Source organism: Dendrobates tinctorius, unplaced genomic scaffold (assembly GCF_039654945.1).
Source record: "Dendrobates tinctorius isolate UK_male_01 unplaced genomic scaffold, ASM3965494v1 ptg000040l, whole genome shotgun sequence".
Lineage (NCBI taxonomy): Eukaryota > Metazoa > Chordata > Amphibia > Anura > Dendrobatidae > Dendrobates > Dendrobates tinctorius.
In genome coordinates, this window is record NW_027361708.1 from 2,459,506 (window position 1) to 2,486,323 (window position 26,818).

The 26,818-nt window shown below is 46.3% G+C and overlaps 1 protein-coding gene across 2 annotated transcripts in view; it reads left to right on the forward strand.

Moving 5' to 3' along the window:
- The first annotated feature begins 5,470 nt into the window (after positions 1-5,470).
- The window catches only part of CSGALNACT2 (chondroitin sulfate N-acetylgalactosaminyltransferase 2), an 81,023-nt gene continuing 59,675 nt past the window's right edge, over positions 5,471-26,818 (forward strand). The window contains exon 1 of one of the 2 annotated variants that reach the window (XM_073574780.1): positions 5,471-5,629. The gene's annotated coding sequence lies outside the window, so the exon portion shown is untranslated. Of the gene's footprint in view, positions 5,630-5,825; positions 5,950-26,818 lie in introns of those variants that run through there. The other variant, XM_073574781.1, reaches the window with a different exon arrangement.

A 26,818-nucleotide genomic window follows, 5' to 3' on the forward strand; every position in this document is an offset into this window, starting at 1 on the left:
TGCAGAAATTCATTTATAACCTTGGCCAGATGTGTGCTGTTGTGAATTCTCTCTCTAGCTTCCCTCTGGTGATTACCGAAGGTAGTGAAGCTGGTCAGATTGAGAGGGGTTGCGAGTTCTTTTTCTGGACTCCCTCTGGTGGTTACTGGAGGTAATGGAGCTGATCTGAGTGACAGAGGCTTGCCACCCGATAATGAGGAAGACAATTGGAGATCTGGGGTTTCTGATTGGGATTTAAGACAGCTGACTCCCTCTATCCCTGTTCCTGCTGAGGTCTGATGTCTCCTGCTCTTTCCCTGCATGTTCAGCTAAGTGGTTTATTTGTTATTCTGTTTGCATTTCCCTATGGGAAAATTGTATGTCCCTCACCAGTGGAGGAAAAGAGTAATGTCTGAAATTCATTGCTCCGCGTTGGCTGGTCATCCAGGTATTTTTGGTACCAGAGATTTGGTGAGTCGGTCATTTTGGTGGCCTGCCTTATCTCGTGATGTCAGGAATTTTGTGCAGTCCTGTGGGACTTGTTCTCAGTCCAAGCCCTGTTCTCGTTCTAGTGGGTTGTTGATGCCCCTGACGATGCCCAGGAGGCCATGGACTCATATCTCAATGGATTTTATTTCTGATCTTCCTGTCTCTCAGAGAATGACTGTTATCTGGGTGATCTGTGATAGATTTTCTAAGATGGTCCATCTTGTACCACTCCCAAAGATGCCATCTTCTTCTGAGTTGGTGCCCTTGTTTTTAAAACAGGTGGTTCGGTTGCACGGGATACCTGAGAACATTGTGTCAGACAGAGGAGTCCATTTTGTTACCAGATTTTGGAGAGCTTTTTGTTCCAAACTGGGAATTCAGTTGTTTCTCCTCTGCATTTCATCCTCAGACCAATGGGCAGACTGAGAGAACAAACCAGACTTTGAGATGTTTCATATCTGCTGATCAGGATGACTGGGTCTCATTTTTGCCCTTGGCCGAATTTGCGCTAAACAATAGGGCTAGTTCTGCCACTTTGTCGCCCTTTTTCTGTAACTTTCGGTTTCATCTTCGATTTTCTTCAGGGCAGTTGGAATCTTCGGCCTGCCCGTGTGTGGATTCTGTGGTAGAGAGAATGCAGCAGATTTGGGACCAAGTGGTGGATAAGTTGTCCCACTCTCAGGAAAAAGCCCAACGGTTTTCCAACCAGCATAGGACCATTGGTACCCGGTTTAAGTGGGTGATATGGTTTGGTTGTCTTCAAAGAATATTCCTATGACGGTTGCGTCTCCAAAATTCAAGCCAAGATTCATTGCACCTTATAAGATTTTGGAAATCCTCAATCCAGTTTCTTTCCGTTTGGCTCTTCTTGTTAAGTTTAAGATTCATAACGTGTTCCATAAATCCTTGTTGAAGAGGTTTGTAGAGCCAGTAGTTCCCATGGTGGCGCCTCCTGATCCTGTATTGGTTAAAGGTAATTTGGAGTATGAGGTAGAGAAAATATTGGATTCTCGTTTGGCTAGACGGAGACTCCAGTACTTGGTCAATTGGAAGGTTTATGGCCAGGAGGATAATTCTTGGGTCTCTGCTTCTGACATTCATGCCGAAAGATTGGTTCGTGCTTTTCATCGGGCCCATCCTGACCGGCCTGGTGGCTTGGATGAGGGTTCAGTGACCCCTCCTCAAGGGGGGGTACTGTTGTGAATTCTCTCTCTGGCTTCCCTCTGGTGATTACTGAAGGTAGTGGAGCTGGTCAGATTGACAGAGGGGTTGCGAGTTCTTTTTCTGGACTCCCTCTGGTGGTTACTGGAGGTAGTGGAACTGATCTGATTAACAGAGGCTTGCCACCTGATAAAGAGGAAGACGATTGGAGATCTGGGGTTTTTGATTGCCACAATTCTGTCCCTGAGGTCCTTTGCCAGTTCCTTTGCCCTCCTGATTCTCATTTGGTCTGACATACCCTGTGAGCGGTGAGGTCTTATACAGACAGGACTTGATTTGTAAAGGCACATACCTATCAGTTTTATTAAGCACAGCTGGACTCCAGTGAATGAGTAGAACCATCTCAAGGAGGAACACAAGGAAATGGATAGCATGTGACTTAAATATCAGTGACTGAGAAAAGGGTCTGAATACTTATGACCATGTGATATTTCAGCTTTTCTTTTTAAATAAATTTGCAAAAATTTCTACATTTCTGTTTTTTTCAGTCAAGATGGGGTGCAGAGTGTACATTAATGAGGAAAAAAATGAACTTTTTTTGAATTTAACAAATGGCTGCAATGAAACAAAGAGTGAAAAAATTAAAGGGTCTGAAAACTTTCCGGACCCACTGTATTATGCCACTGCCGGTGGCACTAAAAACTCGCTGACAAAATGCTAGTGGCAGGGCAGGCCACTCATAGGTAAGCCGTGAGATACGGAAGTCAGGAGGTATGAAGGCAGATACCAGGAGGGTTCTTAGTACAGATACAGAAGGGTAAGTCAAAAGCGTGGTCAGGAAACAGTCTGGGATCAAATGCCAGAAGAGTATTTCAAAACCAGGGACTACAACAAACGGATAATCAAGAGGCCAAGTTCAGTGTCAGATACCTTAAGTCAGAGAGCATGCACAACAGAAGGGATAATCCAAGAGAATCGTCACAACAGATCCAAAGTAATAAACAAGAAGTCAGACCCAAGCAAGCACATACACCTAAAGCATAGCTACAACTGCCAATTAACTGCTCACAGCATGTCACCTAAATACCTAGCAAATCAAAAGGTACCATTAATTCCACTAAAATATTGCTTTGGCCCCAAGTTTTTAATTTTCAAAAGAGATAATAGCAGAAAATGAATTTGTTACGTGATTTCTCCTGAGTGCGCCAATACAAGAGTTGAGCGAATATCTTCGGTTCCTCGCTTATTCAGTAAACTATATCGCTTGCCGAATAAGCTACAGAGGAAACCCGGCTGATCGCTGCCGCAGCTGCATGTGTTGCGGCTGTGTGACAGTCACAGCACATGCATTAAGAGCCCAACACACAGGCTATCCATGCATGTGCTGCGAAAATGATACACTCATGACACATGCAGCTGCGGAGCCAATCAGCTGGCGCGATCCAGGAAGCCTATAGCTTGCTGAATAAGCGGGGAACCGAAGATATTCGCTCAACTCTAGCCAATACCCCATTGGTGGTCGAAACCTACTTTAGAGGCACAGTACAAAACTCAGAAGGGAAGATCTGCCATATTGGAGTTCAGATTTTGCTGGAATAAGCCCCTGTGACGAATAGTGGTGGGGCCCATGGGATTGTGCTGCCCTCCCCCAACTTCTGTCACTCTGTTCTGTGCAGCTTTCAGCTCCTGCTTCCCCTCTTCTTTCTGTCTCCTTAAGGGGTTATAAGGTTCTATTATGAGTTTGTTAGGTTTCTTCACAGGGTCATGTGGATGAAAACCGGCGAGCTCAGTGCCGGTATTTAACCCCCTGCTCTCTGGCTACCTGGGCAGTTTACCTCAGGATCAAGCAAGAAGAGGAGCATCCCCCCCCCCATTTTTACTAATATGTGTGTTTGTCGTGCTGTCCATCTGTGGGTCGTTGCCCAGCTAATGCTAGGGGGACAATTTGGTTTTTATAAGTTTTAATATGTTATTTATTGGTATTGAACGTTTATGAAGTACCGTAATTAATAATATTCTTTGGTAACCCCAAATAAACACTGTATTATGTTCTAGTCTTTAATAGGTTTGGTGGGTTGGCAGCTACGTTCCCATGGTTTGAGGGGGCCATGTCACATTGGCAGAATCCCTCCATAAGTGACCCCATTTTACAAACTACACAACTCACAGTCACGGTGACACCACATGTGCCTCCCAGAATTTTATACCATTGGGTGGTGAGCAATAATTACGTTTTTACCATAAAATAAAAAATTGTTTTAGCCTCAGAGTTTACATCTTCACACTGGGAAATTGGTAATAATGGAACCAAACGTAGTCACCCAATTTCTGCTGAACGTGGGAATACCCCATATGTGGCTGTACAGTACTGCTTGGCCACACGGCGAGACTCGGGAGGGACGGAGCGCTATTTGAGAACAAATTTTCGTAGCATATAGTTTGTGGACTCCATAGAGATAAGCGCAGAATCGCACCTCAAGTGACCTCATTTTGGAAATTACACCCCTCTGGGAATGTATCTACTGGTATAATGATGATTTTGACTCCATGGGTGTTTTTCAGAAACAAGAAGTAGTGGATGTTGCCGAGAGGAAATTGCAAATCTGCCATTGTGGTGCCCGTATGTTGGATTGTCCAGCTCGTGGTTCTGGGACCCGCACCCTGTAAATTCAGCGAGCTTCATAGCTACACAAATGCAAGGACCCGAAATATGGTTTAGGTGCACTGGGCCTCAGAAGGGAGAGGGGTGTAAGGATGAGTCTCACTCCCCCTCACCGGGTCCAGCGCTGTTCTCCACTGATTAGCTATCGATGTGACATCAGCGCCACAGACAAGAACAGACTCCAGGAACAGCAGTGGAGTCCCAGCACCGGACCAGGGAAGGGTGAATAAAACTCACTTTGTATTTTCAAAAACACTGCACCTGGGGATGAGAGGTTATCTTTATGCCCAGAACTCGTGAATTCGATGCAGCACATCCGCACCTACCGGCTATGTTTTCGGTGTGGCTTAAAGTGAATAAAGTGCAGGGTATAAAAGTAAAACAAAACAAGATCTGGAGCTAGTTTCTTGTTTTTCCGAAACCAGAAAACCCCATTTAACGCCCAGAACCCATGGAGCCGGCCTGGTGTCAACGGGATTTGCAGCCTCCAGTGTGAGACCAGTCATTTAACCCCTTAACAACACTGGCTCTTTAGTCACAGCATCAAAAAATTGGCTATTTGCCCACTTTGCTGCCTGTTTTTATGCCCAGAAACCCAGTGGCCTGGAGTGACCTGAATTTGATGTGAGATAAAGGAGATAAGTGGCCAAAGCAACTTATCCCCCTAAATCCACCAGTCTCTTATTCATAGCAAGCTGTGTACACTGAGGCTCCATGTGGGCCACCAGCAGTGCCCGGAGACTGGTGTGGGGCACGGTGGTGTGAGCGGAGTGGCCCCTTGGCTCACCCCTGCAGGGCCCACCTCCACGCCACTCGGAGCCGCTTCACCTGCCCGCGCCGCTGGGCTCCGCACTGCTTTGTATTACATTATTAAACTCGTACAAAGAACAAGAAACTGCAGAATAAGAACGAACTTCACCCTCCCGTGTGCACAGCGGCTAATCATGGGGGGTGAGCGGCGCCCCGTGTGCACGGGCTCCAGCCGGGCGGTGAGCGGCGCCCCGTGTGCACGGGCTCCAGCCGGGCGGTGAGCGGCGCCCCGTGTGCACGGGCTCCAGCCGGGCGGTGAGCGGCGCCCCGTGTGCACGGGCTCCAGCCGGGCGGTGAGCGGCGCCCCGTGTGCACGGGCTCCAGCCGGGCGGTGCGGCCCCGGGATGGGGCGGCTCTAGCTCTCTCCTCCTCCTCCTCCTCAGTCTCATTTCCTCGGTCACAGGAAGTGTGTCGGCACTGAGAGGCTGTGCTGCTTTGTGTGCACGGTGTGTGGATGCGGCATGTCGTCAGTGTACACACAGCGCTATCTGTGCAGACATTCCACCGGAGGAGGACGCCCGCGCTCAGGTGAGGCACTGCCCATTCTATGCCAGGCTCGTGCTACAGGGTCCTCACTCTGGGGGGCTACCTCCTGCACTTGTGTCAGTGGCTCAGTAGGTGTCAATAGGAAAGCCAATGGTCGTGATTGTGTCTCCAAAGTAGCTCTGATATGTCACAGATGAGGGTCGGGCTTCTGGGGTGAGGTCATCGTCCATCATTCCCTGCCTCATCTGTGGAGCGGCGACTCCGGGCTGGCACCATGGCTGCTGTCTCAGCCCTCACAGCCTGGAAGGAGGCTCTAGTTGTAGAAGGTGCCCCGGTCCAGGTCTGAGCTGCCCCCTGTGCAGGTCTGAGCTGCCCCCTGTGCAGGTCTGAGCTGCCCCCTGTGCAGGTCTGAGCTGCCCCCTGTGCAGGTCTGAGCTGCCCCCGGTCCAGGTCTGAGCTGCCCCCGGTCCAGGTCTGAGCTCCCAAGACACCCCCCCCTTCCAGAGCTGAGGCAACCCCCCCCCCCCCCGTCCAGAGCTGAGCCCCTCTCCCCCCCCCCCCCCGTCCAGAGCTGAGCCCCTCCCCCCGGTCCAGAGCTGAGCCCCTTCCCCCCCCCCGGTCCAGAGCTGAGCCCCCTGCCCCCCGGTCCAGAGCTGAGCCCCCTGCCCCCCGGTCCAGAGCTGAGCCCCCTGCCCCCCGGTCCAGAGCTGAGCCCCCTGCCCCCCGGTCCAGAGCTGAGCCCCCTGCCCCCCGGTCCAGGGCTGAGCCCCCTGCCCCCCGGTCCAGAGCTGAGCCCCCTGCCCCCCGGTCCAGGGCTGAGCCCCCTGCCCCCCGGTCCAGAGCTGAGCCCCCTGCCCCCCGGTCCAGAGCTGAGCCCCCTGCCCCCCGGTCCAGGGCTGAGCCCCCTGCCCCCCGGTCCAGAGCTGAGCCCCCCGGTCCAGGGCCGAGCCCCCTGCCCCCCGGTCCAGGGCCGAGCCCCCTGCCCCCCGGTCCAGGGCCGGGCCCCCTGCCCCCCGGTCCAGGGCCGAGCCCCCTGCCCCCCGGTCCAGGGCCGAGCCCCCTGCCCCCCGGTCCAGGGCCGAGCCCCCTGCCCCCCGGTCCAGGTCCGAGCCCCCCGGTCCAGGGCCGAGCCCCCCGGTCCAGGGCCGAGCCCCCTGCCCCCCGGTCCAGAGCCGAGCCCCCTGCCCCCCGGTCCAGAGCTAAGCCCCCTGCCCCCCGGTCCAGAGCCGAGCCCCCTGCCCCCCGGTCCAGGGCCGAGCCCCCTGCCCCCGGTCCAGGGCCGAGCCCCCTGCCCCCCGGTCCAGGGCTGCCATATGGACGTGAGCTGCAGTCCTGGGAGCTGATGAGTCTCTGGAGGACACTATAGGATCTCCTGTCATGTTTCAATTTTTGGTCAGAAACTCCCAAGTAAACCCTGTGCGGCAGATTTGTCAAAAACATTGACAAATGAATGTAGCGTTGGTGTATCCAAGGGGGTGATGCTGACAGGGTTTTGTGTGGGGGTCTTTAAGGCCCTTTTACATTTAGCAATGCACCAGCGATACGACCCGGTCAGGATCGCTGGTGCATCACTAAATGATCGCTAGTGAGCTTTCACACAGGCAGATCTCACAGCGATGCAGCAGCGATGCAGCGGACGATACTTACCATTCACACACAGCGATCCTGCGTCCTCCCGCCCGCCTCCACACGTCGCTCGTCGTCACAGCAGGAAGCCCAGCAGGAAGCTGACGACGAGAAATGGAGCCGGACATTCTCGCGCCATCAGCGATGGACAGCGGGGGAGCCGGTCGGAGGTAAGTATCACACATAGCGATATCGCTAGCAATATCGCTATAACGTCACAAAACCGGTGACGTTATAGCGATATTGCTAGCGATATTGCTTAGTGTAAAACCCCCTTTAGGCTGCTCTGCATTATTACCCTCTGACTTGTTGCTGGCCATAAAGATAACACTGATAAAAAGTCCAATATCTCTTGACCCCTATCGTGGGTAAAGAAAAAAGTGAATAATTGAGAGAAAACTGACACCATTATACCTGAAACCTGGTGCCCCTTTAAGGCTATGTACCCATCTATGTAGGCAGAAAATTCCTGACTAAAAACCGGTCTCTTTCCCAGGAAACGCGCGTTTTTGCGTGTTTTCCGTGTGTTTTTGTACGTTTTTATGCGTTTTTTTTCCGGAGCGTCCCCAGTCTCATAGAATATAGTTAGAAATGCGGATTTTTCCACGAAATTAATGAGCATGCTGCATTTTTTACCGCGATGCGTTTTTTTCGTGGAAGAAAACGCATCAATATGCACAAAAATGCAGAATTCAGTAAAATGAATGGGAGGCTTCTTGTAAGCGTTTTTGCTGGTAAAAACTGTTAAACGTGAAAAAAACGCTTACGTGGTACACAGCCTCAGACTCACTTGGAGCAATATTACAGGTGCTTCTCACAAGATTAGAATATCGTCAACAAGTTAATTTATTTCAGTTCTTCAATACAAAAAAGTGAATCTGACATATGATATAGAGTCATTACAAACAGAGCGATCTATTTCCAGTGTTTATTTCTGTTAATGTTGATGATTATGGCTTACAGCCAATGAAAACCCAAAAGTCATTATCTCATTAAGTTAGAATAATTAACAAAAAACACCTGCAAAGGCTTCCTAAGCATTTACAAATGTCCCTTAGCCTGTTTCAGTAGGCTCCACAATCATGGGGAAGACTGCTGAGTTGACAGATGTCCAGAAGGCAGTGATTGACACACTCCACAAGGAGGGTAAACCACAAAAGGTCATTGCTAAAGAAGCTGGTTGTTCAGAGTGCTGTATCCAAGCATATCAATTGAAAGTTGATTGGAAGGAAAATGGGTGGTAGAAAAAGGTGCACAAGCAACCGGGATAACCGCAGCCTTGAAAGGATTGTTAAGAAAAGGCCTTTCAAGAATTTGGGGGAGATTCACAAGGAGTGGACTGCTGCTGTAGACACTGCTTCAAGAGCCACCACACACAGACGTATCCCGACATGGGCTACAAGTGTCGCATTCCTTGTGTCAAGCCACTCATGACCACTAGACAACGCCAGAAGCATCTTACCTGGACCAAAGAGAAAAAGAACTGGACTGTGGCTCATTGGTCCAAGGTGTTGTTTTCAGATGAAAGTAAATTTTGCATTTCATTTGGAAATCAAGGTCCCAGAGTCTGGAGGAAGAGTGGAGAGGCCACAATCCAAGCTGCTTGAGGTCTAGTGTGAAGTTTCCGCAATCAGTGATGGTTTGGGGAGCCATGTCATCTGCTGGTGTAGGTCCACGGTGTCTTATCAAGACCAAAGTCAGCGTAGCCATCTACCAAGAAATTTTAGAGCACTTCATGCTTCCCTCTGCCGGCAAGTTTTTAGGAGATGGAAATTTCATTCTCCAGCAGGACTTTGCACCTGTCCACACTGCCAAAATTACCAATACCTGGTTTATAAACAACAGTATCACTGTGCTTGATTGGCCAGCAAACTCACCTGACCTTAACCCCATAGAGAATCTACGGAGTAATGTAGAGAGGAAGATGAGAGACACCAGACCCAACAATGCAGACGAGCTGAAGGCTGCTATCAAAGCAACCTGGGCTTCCATAACACCTCAGCAGTGCCACAGGCTGATCACCTCCATGCTACGCAGCATTGATGCAGTAATTGATGCAAAAGGAGCCCTGACCAAATATTGAGTGCATTTACTGAACATACATTTCAGATTTTAAAATCTTTTTTTTAAGCTGGTGTTATAAAGTATTCTAATTTACTGAGATAATGACTTTTAGGTTTTCATTGGCTGTCAGCCGTAATCATCAACAGTAACAGAAATAAACACATGAAATAGATAACACTGTAATGGCTCTATATAATATGAGTTTCACTTTTTGTATTGAAGAACTGAAATAAATTACTTTTTTGATGATATCATTTTGTGAAGAACCTGTAGTTTCTCACATTTTCTAACAACTGCAGTTGTCTTGCTTTCCTTTTTTCCTATTCACAATTGATCATCATGGTAAGTCGCCTTTTGATGTGTTTGATCCATGCTGTACTAGGGAAGAGACTGGCGCACCCATTGTTCAATGTGCTAATATTGATACGATATTGAAGTCGTTCAGCAATTGTTTCCCGGGCTCATTACATCGGCTGAGGAAGAATGATGGGCAGAGAACAATCACTAGTAGATCAATCTGTCCCCATACAGTATCATGTTATCAGCAGAACATCTGCAGTTTTCAGCTCGAGCGATGTGCTGCTGAGAACAATGAGTTCTGTTCCTGCATAAACAATCCAATCACTGGATGAATAGGCAGCATTTTGCTTGTTTAGTATAATGCATCCCATACTCCTCCATATAGTATAATGCGCACCCCACAGTCCCTCCATGTAGTATAATGCGCACCCCACAATCCCTCCATGTAGTATAATGCGCACCCCACAGTCCCTCCATGTAGTATAATGCGCACCCCACAGTCCCTCCATGTAGTATAATGCGCACCCCACAGTCCCTCCATGTAGTATAATGCGCACCCCACAGTCCCTCCATGTAGTATAATGCGCACCCCACAGTCCCTCCATGTAGTATAATGCGCACCCCACAGTCCCTCCGTGTAGTATAATGCGCACCCCACAGTCCCTCCGTGTAGTATAATGCGCACCCCACAGTCCCTCCGTGTAGTATAATGCGCACCCCACAGTCCCTCCGTGTAGTATAATGCGCACCCCACAGTCCCTCCGTGTAGTATAATGCGCACCCCACAGTTTCTCCGTGTAGTATAATGCGCACCCCACAGTCCCTCCGTGTAGTATAATGCGCACCCCACAGTCCCTCCGTGTAGTATATTGCGCACCCCACAGTCCCTCCGTGTAGTATAATGCGCACCCCACAGTCCCTCCGTGTAGTATATTGCGCACCCCACAGTCCCTCCGTGTAGTATATTGCGCACCCCACAGTCCCTCCGTGTAGTATATTGCGCACCCCACAGTCCCTCCGTGTAGTATATTGCGCACCCCACAGTCCCTCCGTGTAGTATATTGCGCACCCCACAGTCCCTCCGTGTAGTATATTGCGCACCCCACAGTCCCTCCGTGTAGTATATTGCGCACCCCACAGTCCCTCCGTGTAGTATATTGCGCACCCCACAGTCCCTCCGTGTAGTATAATGCGCACCCCACAGTCCCTCCATGTAGTATAACGCACTGAATCCCAAAAACCTGCTTTTTGTTAGCAGCCAAGAGAGCAGGTTTTGCCTGCAGAAAAAAAAATGCATCAAAAATGCAACGTATGAACATAGCCTATTGAGAGCAGCAGCCAATCCCGGGATATCAGGACACATATTAACCATTTGTATCCAGTTAGTGTGATAAACATGACTTGAACAATAGCAATGACTACTCGTAAGATGGTGGAGTACTTGGTAAAGATGCTATAGTGCAAATCTACTAGATGGCACCAAGCCCCTCACACCCCCACCTGCCATCCATGGAGTGGTTGCTTAGCATCATAAATGCACTGGTTTTAAGGAGCCATCCCCCATAGATGGTGGAGGTGTGGGTGATAGTTCGGCATTTTGCCACTGTGCCGTCTCCCTCTTTTATCACTGGGACCAGTCTGTATCCTGCAGTACATTGGGACCAGTCTGTATCCTGCAGTACATTGGGACCAGTCTGTGTCCTGCAGTACATTGGGACCAGTCTGTGTCCTGCAGTACATTGGGACCAGTCTGTGTCCTGCAGTACACTGGGACCAGTCTGTGTCCTGCAGTACATTGGGACCAGTCTGTGTCCTGCAGTACATTGGGACCAGTCTGTGTCCTGCAGTACATTGGGACCAGTCTGTGTCCTGCAGTACATTGGGACCAGTCTGTGTCCTGCAGTACATTGGGACCAGTCTGTGTCCTGCAGTACATTGGGACCAGTCTGTGTCCTGCAGTACATTGGGACCAGTCTGTGTCCTGCAGTACATTGGGACCAGTCTGTGTCCTGCAGTACATTGGGACCAGTCTGTGTCCTGCAGTACATTGGGACCAGTCTGTGTCCTGCAGTACATTGGGACCAGTCTGTGTCCAGCAGTACATTGGGACCAGTCTGTGTCCAGCAGTACATTGGGACCAGTCTGTGTCCAGCAGTACATTGGGACCAGTCTGTGTCCAGCAGTACATTGGGACCAGTCTGTGTCCAGCAGTACATTGGGACCAGTCTGTGTCCAGCAGTACATTGGGACCAGTCTGTGTCCAGCAGTACATTGGGACCAGTCTGTGTCCTGCAGTACATTGGTTTGTGACCTGGTATCGGCCCTCATGCTTTTTTCTGTGATGTGCATTTTGGGTAGGATGGCAGATTGCAGGTGCAGTTGCTTATGGGAGATGGGTGTATTGTTAGCACCAAACAAGGGGATGACTATTGGATAGCTGTGATCTAGACCCTCACTTTAAAAGCAAATGGTGACATTTTTTTTCAGCTTCCGAAAAAACGGAGTCAAAATCTGTGCATTGCTTTTATAAGTAATGGCAAATCCAATAGAAAAACAGAAAAGCCTCACTGGGCGAAAATGTGTGGTGTTATTCCCATTGTGAACGAGCGACAATCCATAACCGCTGACAGTAACCATATAGGGAAATAGCCAAAATGGCCTGTGGCTTCTGTGCGTCCCAGCAGCCCTCTGCTCTGTGTGATTAGTGGTGCACCCTTTAGGATATCCTTCAGTACCTAGCCTTACTCTATGACTAAGGCCTTTTTCACATTTCCGTTTTTTGACGTCAGTGCAAATCCGCCAGAATGTGAAAAAAAACGAATCCGTTTCCGTTGTGGCACAAACGGAGGCCACCGGATCTGTTTTTTTTGACGGATCCGCATCATGAAATAGTGGTGGAAATTTAACCCCTTCATGACCCAGCCTATTTTGACCTTAATGACCTGGCCATTTTTTGCAATTCTGACCAATGTCCCTTTATGAGGTAATAACTCAGGAACGCTTCAACGCATCCTAGCGATTCCGAGATTGTTTTTTCGTGACATATTGGGCTTCATGATAGTGGTATATTTAGGTCAATAATTTTTGCGTTTATTTGTGAAAAAAATGGAAATTTGGCAAAAATTTTGAAAATTTTGCAATTTTCAAATTTTGAATTTTTATTCTGTTAAACCAGAGAGTTATGTGACACAAAATAGTTAATAAATAACATTTCCCACATGTCTACTTTACATCAGCACAATTTTGGAAACAACATTTTTTTTCGTTAGGAAGTTATAAGGGTTAAAAGTTGACCAGCAATTTCTCGTTTTTACAACAAAATTTACAAAACCATTTTTTTTAGGGACCACCTCACATTTGAAGTCACTTTGAGGGGTCTATATGGCAGAAAATACCCAAAAGTGTCACCATTCTAAAAACTGCACCCCTCAAGCTACTCAAAACTATATTCAAGAAGATTATTAACCCTTCAGGTGCTTCACAGGAACTAAAGCAACATGGAATGAAAAAATGGACATTTTAATTTTTCCAACCAAAATTTTATTTTAGCATCAGTTTTTTCATTTTCACATGGGTAACAGGATAAAATGTATCCTAAAATTTGTTGGGCAATTTCTCCTGAGTACACTGATACCTCATATGTGGTCATAAACCACTGTTTGGGCGCACGGCAGGGCTCAGAAGGCAAGGAGCGCCATTTTACTTTTTGAATGTAAAATATGCTTGAATGTTTAGCGGTTGCCATGTCTTGTTTTAAGAGTACCTGTGTGCCTAAACATTGGAGCTCCCCCACAAGTGAGCCCATTTTGGAAACTAGACCCTCCAAAGAACTTATCTAGATGCATAGTATGCACTTTGAACCCCCAGGTGCTTCACAAATTGATCTGTAAAAAAAAAAAAAGTACTTTTTTTTTCACAAAAATTTTATTTGGCCTCAGTTTTTTCATTTTCACATGGGCAACAGGATAAAATGGATCCTAAAATTTGTTGGGCAATTTCTCCTGAGTACATCAATATCTCATATGTGGTCATAAACCACTGTTTGGGCGCACCGCAAGGCCCGGAAGGGAAGGAGCGCCATGTGACTTTTTGATTGGAAAATTAGCTCCAATCGTTAGCGGACACCATGCCGCATTTGGAGAGCCCCTGTGTGCCTAAACATTGGAGCTCCCCCACAAGTGACCCCATTTTGGAAACTAGACCCCCGAAGGAACTTATCTAGATGTGTGGTGAGCACTTTGAACCCCCAAGTGCTTCACAGAAGTTTATAACGCAGAGCAGTGAAAATAAAAAAATATTTTTTTTTCCTCAAAAATGATTTTTTAGCCCGCTATTTTTTATTTTCCCAAGGGTAACAGGATAAATTGGACCCCAAAAGTTGTTGTCCAGTTTGTCCTGAGTACACTGGTACCCCATATGTGGGGGAAAACCACTGTTTGAGCGCACGGCATGACTCAGAAGGGAAGGAGCGTCATTTGACTTTTTGAATGGAAAATTAGCTCCAATCGTTAGCGGACACCATGTTGTGTTTGCAGAGCCCCTGTGTGCGTAAACTTTGGAGCTCCCCCACAAATGACCCCATTTTGGAAACTAGACCCCCTAAGGAACTTATCTAGATGCATAGTGAGCACTTTGAACCCCCAGGTGCTACACAGAAGTTTATAACGCAGAGCCGTTAAAATAAAAATATTTTTTTCCCTCAAAAAATAAATTTTTAGCCTGCTATTTTTTATTTTCACAAAGGTAACAGGATAAATTGGACCCCAAAAGTTGTTGTCCAGCTTGTCCTGAGTATGCTGGTACCACATATGTGGGGGGGGACCACTGTTTGGGCACACGTTGGGGCTCAGAAGGGAAGTAGTGACGTTTTGAAATGCCGACTTGATGGAATGGTCTGTGGGCGTCATGTTATGTTTGCAGAGCCCCTGATGTACCTAAACAGTGGAAACCCCCCACAAATGACCCCATTTTGGAAACTAGATCACCCAAGAAACTAATATAGATGTGTGGTGAGCATGTTGAACCCCCAAGTGCTTCACAGAAGTTTATAACGCAGAGCCGTGAAAATAAAAAAATATTTTTTTTTCCTCAAAAAATTATTTTTAGTCCACTATTTTTTATTTTCACAAGGGTAACAGGATAAATTGGACCCCAAAAGTTGTTGTCCAGTGTGTCCTGAGTACGCTGGTACCCCATAAGTGGGGGGGGACCACTGTTTGGGCACACGTTGGGGCTCGGAAGGGAAGTAGTGACGCTTTGAAATGAAGACTTGATGGAATGGTCTGTGGGCGTCATGCTACATTTGCAGAGCCCCTGATGTACCTAAACAGTGGAAACCCCCCACAAGTGACCCCATTTTGGAAACTAGACCCCCCAAGGAACTTATCTAGATGTGTGGTGATAACGTTGAACCCCCAAGTGCTTCACAGAAGTTTATAACGCAGAGCTGTGAAAATAAAAAAATATTTTTTTTTTCCTCAAAAAGTGATTTTTAGCCCACTATTTTTTATTTTCCCAAGGGTAACAGGATAAATTGGACCCCAAAAGTTGTTGTCCAGTTTGTCCTGAGTACGCTGGTACCCCATATATGGGGGGGACCACTGTTCGGGGACACGTTGGGGCTCGGAATGGAAGTAGTGACGTTTTGAAATGCCGACTTGATGGAATGGTCTGTGGGCGTCATGTTACGTTTGCAGAGCCCCTGATGTACCTAAACAGTGGAAACCCCCCACAAGTGACCCCATTTTGGAAACTAGACCCCCCAAGGAACTTATCTAGATGTGTGGTGAGCACGTTGAACCCCCAAGTGCTTCACAGAAGTTTATAACGCAGAACCGTGAAAATAAAAAATCTTTTTTTTCCACAAAAATAATTATTTTAGCCCCCATTTTTTTATTTTCCCAAGGGTAACAGGAGAAATTAGACCCCTAAAGTTGTTGTGCAATTTTTCCTGAGTACCCTGATACCCCATAAGTGGGGGTACACCACTGTTTGGGCACACGTCGGGGCTCGAAATGGAGGGAGCACCGTTTGACTTTTTGAACGCAAAATTGGCTGGAATAAATGGTGGCTCCATGTCGCGTTTGGAGAGCCCCTGATGTGCCTAAACAGTGGAAACCCCTCAATTCTATCTCCAACCCTAACGCCAACACACCCCTAACCCTAATCTCAACCCTAATCATAACCCTAACCACAACCCTAATCCCAACACACCCCTACCGAAATCCCAACTCTAACCCTAACCACAAGCCTAACCGTAATCCCAACCCCAACCCTAATCCCAATTCCAACCCTAACCCTAAATTCAACCCTAACCCTAAATTCAACCCTAACCCTAAATTCAACCCTAACCCTAAATTCAACCCTAACCCCTAGTCCAACCCTAACCCCTAGTCCAACCCTAACCCCTAGTCCAACCCTAACCCCTAGTCCAACCCTAACCCCTAGTCCAACCCTAACCCCTAGTCCAACCCTAACCCCTAGTCCAACCCTAACCCCTAGTCCAACCCTAACCCCTAGTCCAACCCTAACCCCTAGTCCAACCCTAACCCCTAGTCCAACCCTAACCCCTAGTCCAACCCTAACCCCTAGTCCAACCCTAACCCCTAGTCCAACCCTAACCCCTAGTCCAACCCTAACCCCTAGTCCAACCCTAACCCCTAGTCCAACCCTAACCCCTAGTCCAACCCTAACCCCTAGTCCAACCCTAACCCCTAGTCCAACCCTAACCCCTAGTCCAACCCTAACCCCTAGTCCAACCCTAACCCCTAGTCCAACCCTAACCCCTAGTCCAACCCTAACCCCTAGTCCAACCCTAACCCCTAGTCCAACCCTAACCCCTAGTCCAACCCTAACCCCTAGTCCAACCCTAACCCCTAGTCCAACCCTAACCCCTAGTCCAACCCTAACCCCTAGTCCAACCCTAACCCCTAGTCCAACCCTAACCCCTAGTCCAACCCTAACCCCTAGTCCAACCCTAACCCCTAGTCCAACCCTAACCCCTAGTCCAACCCTAACCCCTAGTCCAACCCTAACCCCTAGTCCAACCCTAACCCCTAGTCCAACCCTAACCCCTAGTCCAACCCTAACCCCTAGTCCAACCCTAACCCCTAGTCCAACCCTAACCCCTAGTCCAACCCTAACCCCTAGTCCAACCCTAACCCCTAGTCCAACCCTAACCCCTAGTCCAACCCTAACCCCTAGTCCAACCCTAACCCCTAGTCCAACCCTAACCCCTAGTCCAACCCTAACCCCTAGTCCAACCCTAACCCCTAGTCCAACCCTAACCCCTAGTCCAACCCTAACCCCTAGTCCAACCCTAACCCCTAGTCCAACCCTAACCCCTAGTCCAACCCTAACCCCTAGTCCAACCCTAACCCCTAGTCCAACCCTAACCCCTAGTCCAACCCTAACCCCTAGTCCAACCCTAACCCCTAGTCCAACCCTAGCCCTAACCCTAGCCCTAACCCTAGCCCTGGACCTAACCCTAATGGAAAAAAAAAAAAAAAAAAATATTTTATTATTTGTCCCTACCTATGGGGGTGATAAAGGGGGCGGTGATTTACTTTTTATTTATTTTGATCACTATGAAAGTTTATCATAGTGATCAAAATAAATGAATCTGCAGCGTTGCAGATTCGATTCGGCGCACTGCGCATGCGCCCGCCATCTTGCAAGATGGCGGCGCCCATGACGCTGGACGGCAGGACACCGGGACGGATAGCGGGAGATCGGAGGCACAAAGGAGGGTGAGGGGGTGATCGGAGGGTGAGAGGGGATGATCGGAGGGCTGGGGGGGCGGAGAGAAGGCGGGGGGGGCAGATCATGACGGCGGCTGCCGATCGGTGCCGTCAGAAGGTGGCGGCAGCCGATCGGTGCCGTCAGTCGGTGTGGGGGGGGGTCGGGTCTCGGTGTCCAGCCATGTCCGATGCTATTTCAGCATCGGCCGTGGCTGGATTGTAATATTTCACCAATTTTCATTGGTGAAATATTACAATCGCTCTGATTGGCAGTTTCACTTTTAACAGCCAATCAGAGCGATCGTAGGCACGTGGGGGCTAAGCCACACCCCCAGGTGTTAACTCTGAAGGGTCCTTTGTGTGCGGGTCGGGTGACCTTTCAGTGACCCCGGTCACCCGACCCGCAGGGGGGCTATTTATAGCATGACGCCTACGTAGGCGTCATAGGTCGTTTGGGCACTGCTTTTCATGACGCCTACGTAGGCGTCATAGGTCGTGAAGGGGTTAAAGGAGAGAGAGATTTTTCTGCCGCCAGAACAGAATTTTGGGGTTAAATTTCTGGCAAGGAAATTCTTCCGGGCATGCTCAGCGTCAAAAAGCGGATCCGTTGCCGGATTCCGAAAAAAAATCGGTTGGCAACGGATCCGCCGCCCATAGGTGACCATTATAACGAATGGCGAATAGCGGCGGATCCGTTGCTATCCGCTATTTTGACGCTGGCAAAAAACGTTTCATTGTCCGTCCACTGACGTCAGTGGACGCCAAAATTTTGGCGGATCCGTCAAAAAATGGATCCAACGGATGACCATCCATCAAAGTCTGCCGCTAATGCAAGTCAATGGGGAAAAAAACGGTTCCGCCAAAAAAATGGCCGATCCGTTTTTTTGCAAATCGGCGGATTTTGACTGATGGCAACAAACGGAAATGTGAAACAGGCCTAAGCGCGCCAGGAACGCGTCAGAGCGGCAGCGTGTTTATACCCACCATGGGTTGTCTGTTTGTAACGTGATCTAATAAAGATTTTACTTACAGACGTGAAAGTCAGTTTTTACTATTTTCCCAGATATTATAAGTAATATTTCCCTGTTCAATGAAGTAAAAAAATAGAACCATAGAATCGTAGAGTTGGAAGGGACCTCCTGGGCCATCTGGTCCAACCCCCTGCTCAAAGCAGGATTCGCTAAATCATCCCAGTCAGATGTCTGTCCAGCCTCTGTTTGAAGACTTCCATTGAAGGAGAACTCACAACTTCTCGAGGCAGCCTGTTCCACTCATTGATCACTCTAACTGTCAAAAAGTTTTTTCTAATCTGTGTCTCCTCCCATTCAGTATCATCCCATTGCTTCTAGTCTTTCCTTGTGCAAATGAGAATAAAGTTGATCCTTCTACAATGTGACAGCCCTTTAGATATTTGTAGACAGCTATTAAGTCTCCTCTCAGTCTTCTCTTTTGCAAACTAAACATTCCCAAATCCTGCAACCTTTCCTCATAAGATAGGGTTTGCAGACCGGTCACCATTCTGGTCGCTCTTTTCTGAACTTGCTCCAGTTTGTTGATGTCTTTTTTAAAATGTGGTGCCCAAAACTGGACACAGTATTCCAGATGAGGTCTGACCAAAGAGGAGTAGAGGGAAATAATGACTTCACGTGATCTAGACTGTATGCTTCTGTTAATACATCCTAGAATTGCATTTGCCTTTTTTGCTGCTGCATCACACTGTTGACTCATAATATTCAGTCTGTGATCTATTAGTATACCCAAGTCTTTTTCACATGTGCTGTCACTTAGCCCTATTCCTCCCATTCTATATATGCTTTTTTCATTTTTATTGCCCAGATGTAGTACTTTGCATTTCTCCCTGTTAAAAACCATTCTGTTAGTTGCTGCCCACTTCTCCAGTTTATTTATATCTTTTTGAATCCTCTCTCTCTCTCTTCTCTAGTATTCTAGTACTCTCTCAGTAGTCGCTGAGCAGCTTCTTGCTGGCCATAGGTGACCAGGACACCCCTCACATGTCCCTGCAATGCTAATGCTCCCCCAGTGAGTGCCAGCACTTCGACCACAAGTGGTCGAGGCAGCAGCAATTACAGTATATATGACAGGATGGACCAGATGGTTTATCGGCTGCTGCACCTATCCGATGCACATCCGCGGAGGCACGCCATCAGAACAGCCAGGTTTGGTCATGCCTGGACTCTGCCCTTTCTCTGACAGATGGCTTGAGTCCTGACCCCACAGACTTCTGGGTCAGTTGATTGGACCAATGACAAGGACTGTCGGAATTGCCTCAGGTATACGGTCTTGTCCAGCATCCATTGTATGCCCTAGAAGGTAATTGGTGCAGAAAGTGGCTTTGTCACACGCAAGTTCACTGCATAGTGGAAATCCTTACATTTCTCTGGCATGGATCGTTCACTTACAGCTCGTGCCATTGATTACGGTAGATTGGCAGTAGCCTCTGTCTGCTCGCCGGTCCATCGTGTTCTATATGTTCTGCTGTTGGCAGTAATGAAGCCCCCACATAACTGGGCATCGCCTGCTGCTTCATCACGTGGTATCGGTACTGTGCTGCTGTCTGGCATCTTTCGATCTGTCCCACCATATTCTGTACTAACCGGTTGCTTACACAAGAGCCACATATGCTGCCTGGTCACTATGTTGTATAGCTAATCCGGACCTGTAATGAGGAAATATACCTGAAGTTGATTCCAAAAAAATGGATAATTTTTGCACCCAAAACAATTGCTGCTCCCCAAAAATGTTTTGATCAGGGTAATTAAAAAGCCATAACTACTATTTATTTTATTAAACAAACCTCTTCATATATGCATTCTTCTATTTATAAACCTCGGTATGGCAGGCATCTGCCCCCAAAAATATATATTTCTGGCTAATTTTAAAAAGCATAAGACTCTATCATTGCAATGTGTTATTAAACAGGCTGCTCCCACCGGCTATCACTGGCTCACCCCTGGCCATATAATATATGATAAGGTCCGACATTACCAAGGTTTGCATTAAAGAACTAACGCTTGTTTTACACTTGTTTCAAGAGCAATTGGAGACATTGCCGTACTTTCGATTCACTGCAAAAAGAATAAAAAAAAAAAAAAAAATAGGTGAAGCTGACGAGTTCAGATATTAAAAGATCGGCTCATACGTCTGAGACTCCTTTACAAATTCCGTCAGATTTGACAGGAGAAATAGTGCTGTGTACACGATGGAATGGTGGAAAAACTCAGAGAGGCCTATAAATGACCTTGCTCTTCCAGCAGCGTACGTGCGCCACTTTATCTGAGGACAGTGATCGACGCTGCTCTGTTTTGGACAAACCCTTTTACCTTTTAACTTAAAAGACAAACCCAGCACAACAAAAATGTTATGGAAACTCCGAATCCTTCTCTACAGACATTGCCTCATAATTAATGATGCTACAATTCAGTTACTCCCTTTAAATTTTATTGTTTCAGAAGTGTCACTTTTGGCTCTCTGATCCCATGCTATTTTGAGTGTTGCCACTGAGCTGTAAAAAGTCTTGTACAGTATGTGCTATGGAAATACAACTACTAGATTTTTTTTTTTCTATTATTTTTTATTAGTATTACCTGGACAACCTATTTAACCCACGGGAAAGGATTCATTGTCCTCTATAAACTAACAGTACGACCTGCACTGAACTAGTTGGATTTTTCACTCTATAAGTCACCACATTTTATAGCAGCATTTTGTTTTTATGTAGCTTATTTCCATATACTTGTATGAATTGTTAAGTAATGAAATTATTTGGGGCTTTAATATACTCTTCTCTTATGCCATCTTTTTAATAGTTACATGTTCGAATTCAGCAGTACTTAGCAGTGTAGCTGTAAATCCTGCTTAAGAAGATTAACCCAACACAGACCTTTTGCTTTCTAATATCTCTTCCTCTCCCCTCCTCTCCCACTCTGCTCCTTCATCGGTGCATCCCTTATGCTCCCTCAGTTACACCACTCTGCCTCTTCCCTTATCGTGATTGGAAGCACTCACTTTGGAGATCATTTCACCAGATGATGTAGTGTTTTTTCAAGTTCGAGTGATCGGCAGCCTGTTTACCCAGTGGTATAATCCCGAAACGAGCATTTTTAACAACACTCGTTCTCGATTATCTCGCAGTGTAAATGACCCTTTAGTGTCATTCTAGTATAGCAGTAAGGTTCTCCCTCCGAACCCCCTCCACATCTGTCCATGTGTTGTCTGGTATTTCTGTTTATTCCTATTCAAGTGGATGTAGCTGGTGTTTCCTCAACAAAAACACCACATTTTCCTCCCCAGTTCCTCTCCCCTTTTTTGTAGGTTAGGAAGCCCACTCTAAGGGCTGCAAACAATCAACGACTGCTCATCGGAAGAACGGTACCGGTGCAGGAGGTGTGTATTATATTTTTATTTTCGGCTTCTGAATCATGCTATTCATAAGGCGCTATTCAGTAATGGACAACCCCTTTAATAAAGAACGTCTTGTAACTCGGACACTGTGTGGTGGCACCCGGAGCCCTTTCAGATATTCTTTGTAATGTTCCTCAGTGCGCAGTGCTAGTAAAGGAGAATTTGCTCCTCATCACGGCATGCCTCGGATTAGGATCATTATTTATTTTCATTAATTTCTTTAAATGTCTTTATTTGTGCATGAGGTCTGATTGCTGTAAAATCTGCCAGACAGCATTGGTAAAGCTTGGAAGCTCTTGGATGCCCAAGTTATTGTGCTTCGTGTCTAATGTTTGCCTGTATGGAGCCTCGGAATGTCACAACTACTTGCGCTTGTGATGTTCTTCAGGAGGCCAAGTTCACGTTCGAATTTTGAAATACAAGAATTTAGTACATTTTCTTGAATATTACTTAGGTGTCATAAGGGGGTTTTACACATAGCGATATCGCTATAATGTCACCGATTTTGTGACGTTATAGCGATATCGCTAGCGATATCGCTATGTGTGATACTTACCTCCGACCGGCTCCCCTGCTGTCCATCGCTGATCGCGCGAGAATGTCCGGCTCCATTTCTCGTCGGGCGCTTCCTGCTGGCACCGATGAGCGACGCGTGGAGGCGGGCGGGAGGACGTCAGGATCGCTGTGTGTAAAAGGTGAGTATCGTGCGCTGCGTCGCTGCTGCATCGCTGTGAGATCTGCCTGTGTGACAGCTCACTAGCGATCATTTAGCGATGCACCAGCGATCCTGACCGGGTCGTATCGCTGGTGCATCGCTAAATGTAAAGGGGCCTATATTATTGTGGATGACAGTCCCCGGATTATCTAGAAGTGAGGTGACTCACAAGTGAGGTTAGGCGGCATGGACCCACATTACTGACATTTTCCTGTGGAGAAGTGAGTCATTTTTCTGCTTGGTTACAATTACTTGCTGCACATCTGGTATGTGTAGATAAACCTGTTTTAAAAACCGCCTGTCCCATCTACAGCTGAAAAGATTGTTGGGTAGGTTTGTGGGGAAAGATTGTGTCATCAGAAAGCGACCCATTGTTCAGGAATAATTTAGACTTCTGTGAAACACATCCACGATGTACGGACTGGCTCTGGTCTCCAAGTGAGAAAAGTCGGGAATCGGCACTGCCCCCATTCAATAACATTGGTGCGAGTGCTATCCGATAAAACATCAGACAGTGCTCCTGGTAGCATCAGAATCCACATTGAATATTATACATCTTGCAGTTATTACACTGGTCACTGGGGAATTTCTTTTAGAATTGGACTTCCTGCTGTTTCAGGAAGGGACACGTGTAAATACGGTAGCTAGAATGGGCAGCCCCCAATCCTACTTTTTGTGTGGAAGTGTCTAATGTGCGTGTGCAAAGGCCATGGTACAGGAGGGGGAGCAGGGTCAGGTGTGACAGAATACAGGATCTAAGCCAACAACTTAGTGAAAGACACAATCACTAAATAATACTAGAGCATATATGGATATTCATAATAAGCATAATTACCTTCTCAAAAGAATGAATAAGCCAAAAGAGTCCAGAGAAATAAAAACTCAAATAAATTTATTTACTTATACAAGGAAAGATGAACAGAACCAATGGACACAGTAAAATACCATAAATTACAAGGAGATAGATACATGATAGACATATTGGCCACAATAAAAGAGTAATCCTATGAACATAATAATACTGATAAAGTGCATCGTGTAAACAGGCTGAAAAACAGCCAATCATAAAGTGCATCAAAGATATAACTAGAACTTAGATACCCGTAATAAGTGGCTCAGTGCGTCTCAGGCTCCCTCCAAGCCTGAGACGCACTGAGCCACTTATTACGGGTATCTATGTTCTAGTTATATCTTTGATGCACTTTATGATTGGCTGTTTTTCAGCCTGTTTACACGATGCACTTTATCAGTATTATTATTATGTTCATAGGATTACTCTTTTATTGTGGCCAATATGTCTATCATGTATCTATCTCCTAGTAATTATATTTATGGTATTTTACTGTGTCCATTGGTTCTGTTCATCTTTTCTTGTATAAGTAAATAAATTTGAGTCTTTATTTCTCTGGACTCTTTTGGTTTATTCATTCTTTTGAGAAGGTTATTATAATACAGGATCTATCAAATCACAACAGGATATCTGTAATTTTAACCCCTTAGTGACCCAGCCGATTTTTACAATTCTGACCACTGTCACTTACTGAGGTTATAACTCTGGAACGCTTACATGGATCCCGATGATTCTGAGACTGTTTTTCTGTGACATATTGTACTAATGTTAGTGGTAAAATTTCTCTGATTTGACTTGAGTTTATTAGAAAAAATGGAAATTTGTAATTTTCAAAATTTAAATTTTTGTGCCCTTAAACCAGAGAGTTATGTCACGCAAAATAGTTAATAACATTTCCCACATGTCTGCTTTACATCACCACAATTTTGGAAACAAACTTTTTTTTTTTTTTGTTAGGATGTTATAAGGGTTAAAAGTTGACCACGATTTCTCATTTTTCCAAAAACATTTAGGAAATCATGTTTTTAGGGACCACCTCACATTTGGAGGGTCAATATGACAGAAAACACCCAAAAGTAACACCATTCTAAAAACTGCACCCCTCAAGGTGCTCAGAACCACATTCAAGAAGTTTATTAACCATTCAGGTGCTTCACGAGAACTAAAGCAATGTGGAAGGAAAAAAATTTACTTTTTTTCACAAAAAATTTAAATTGGGCCCAAACTTTTTTATTTTCACAAGGATATCAGGAGAAAATGGACCACAAAATTTGTTATGCAATTTCTCCTGAGTATGCCGATGCCCCATATGTGGGGGAAAGCCACTGTTTAAGCTTATGGCAGGGCCCAGAAGGAAGGGAGCACCGTTTGACTTTTTGAATGCAAAATTGGCTGGAATCAATGGCTGGCGCAATGTCGCGTTTGGAGACCCCCTGATGTACTTAAACAGTGGAAACCCCCAATTCTATCTCCAACCCTAACACAGCCCTAACCCCAACACCACAACCGTGGCCCCAACCAATGCAAAAAATACATTTTTTTTTTATTTTATTTTTGCCTAAGTGGGTGATAAAGGGGGGTTTGATGCACTACTTTTTTATCACAGTGACCGATGGTGGGGTAATTTATTTAGACCACGTTCATCAAGTCCAGATTCCCTGTATTAACATCGGCACTATAGGAGTGTGTTGTTCCACGCTTCTCTATCAGGTGGTCTGATAATGGGCCCAGCATTGGTAATGGCAGGAGATGTTATATGCCAAATTGCATATTTCCTTAGTTCCCATAGCGTCCAGCTCCTTCAGGGCTAGAAATATAATGAATCAGAATAGACGTCCGTGAATTCCTGGGTGTGTAACGTATAAGCGTACCAATGCTCTGCCCATTTATCCATATACTAAAGAATCGGTTTGATCTTCCAGCAATCCAGGGCCTCTGTCCTGTAGGACTCCTTGGGCTATGGTAAGATGGTCTGTAACCAAGGTGTAGGCTGAGCTCCATTTTTACTGAATGAATATTTGGCATTATAGACATATATCGGACACTTACTACAGTGATTTATCTTTGCAGATTTCTCTAATTGTTGTGTTCTGTCCAGAGGGACATGCTGGAAACAGGGAAATGGACCTACCAGTAATTCGATTTCCAGTAGTTCCTCAGGACCGCACCATTATTTCCCCTCCCTCTTGTTTGTCTTTAAGCTTGCACAAGATAGATCTTCCTGCAGATCGTTCATTCATCAAGTCATCTTGATGAGATCGAGCTGGGGCCAGTAAAGTGCATGAGTTTCTAGTGGCTCGTATAGACCATTTGCATCCATCCTTCGGTTGGCCTCTCTGATCCTGTCCCGTCATAGGTCCACAAAGGACTACCTCCTGGTGTCTTGAGGGATTACCTGGAAATTGAATTAATCGCTTTTTTTATGTGCTCGCACTTTTTTCCTTCCTTTTCTGCATTGTGGGCAGAGTTTAGTGATTCCAGTACACCAATTACAACTTCTTAAAAAATTGGAAGATTTGGTCCAACTTGACTCCAATGTCCGTCTCCCCCTTCCCGGTGTAGTTTTGAGTACGCCTGTATTTTGGTGTAATTATTGCACCATTTTGCAAAACTTGTAACTTTTGGAGCCAAAAAGTCACAAAAACAGTTCAGTACATATATTGCTCCAAATTAATGAAACTTGTGGGTTATTTTGAAGAATTTGGTGCCAAAAGCGGCAGCTGACACCGCAAGACAAAAAAAAAACAAAACATAAATGATTCAGGACCATAATGTTATCATAAGAATCATGCATAAGTGATAGGGAAATATAGCAGGGACAGTCAGGACATTCCACATAGGAAAACCATACCCAATAGCTTCTTAAAATTGTATTAAATGTACTGGCTTGCAAAAGAGGGTTTTGCATCAGATCATGTAAAGAACATGGCTACATCTGTGAACATGTGGTTTCCTTTCTATTGTGAAGCAAACAACAAATAGGACAAAATAACTGAAAACTTCAGTGTGCATAACTATTCACCGTCCTAAAGTCAGTACTTTATAGAGCCTCCTTTTGCAGCAATTACAGCTGCAAGTCACTTTGGCTAAGTCTCTATGAGCTTTACACTTCTTGCCACTTGGATTTTTTCCGATTCCTCACAGCAAAACTACTCCAGCTCCTTCAAATTAGATGGTTGCTGGTGAACAGCAATCTTCAATCTGAGCGCAGAGTCTCAATTGGATTAGGGTCTGGGCTTTGACTAGCTGACTCCAAAATGTTTACACGTTTCCCCTTAAATCACTGGAATGTTGCTTTAGCAGTATGCTTTGGGTCATTATCTTGTTGGAAGGTAAACCTCCGTTTCAGTCTCAAATCACTGACAGACTTAACAGGTTTTGCTCAGAAATATCCCTGTATTTTGTACTATCTATTTTCCCTGTCCCTGCTGCTGAAAAAATATCCGTTTGGCTGCGGATGGCTGCCTTCTTCCTCCCTGAAGCTCCGCTTATGTATGCGTCCAGCGTTTCCCTGT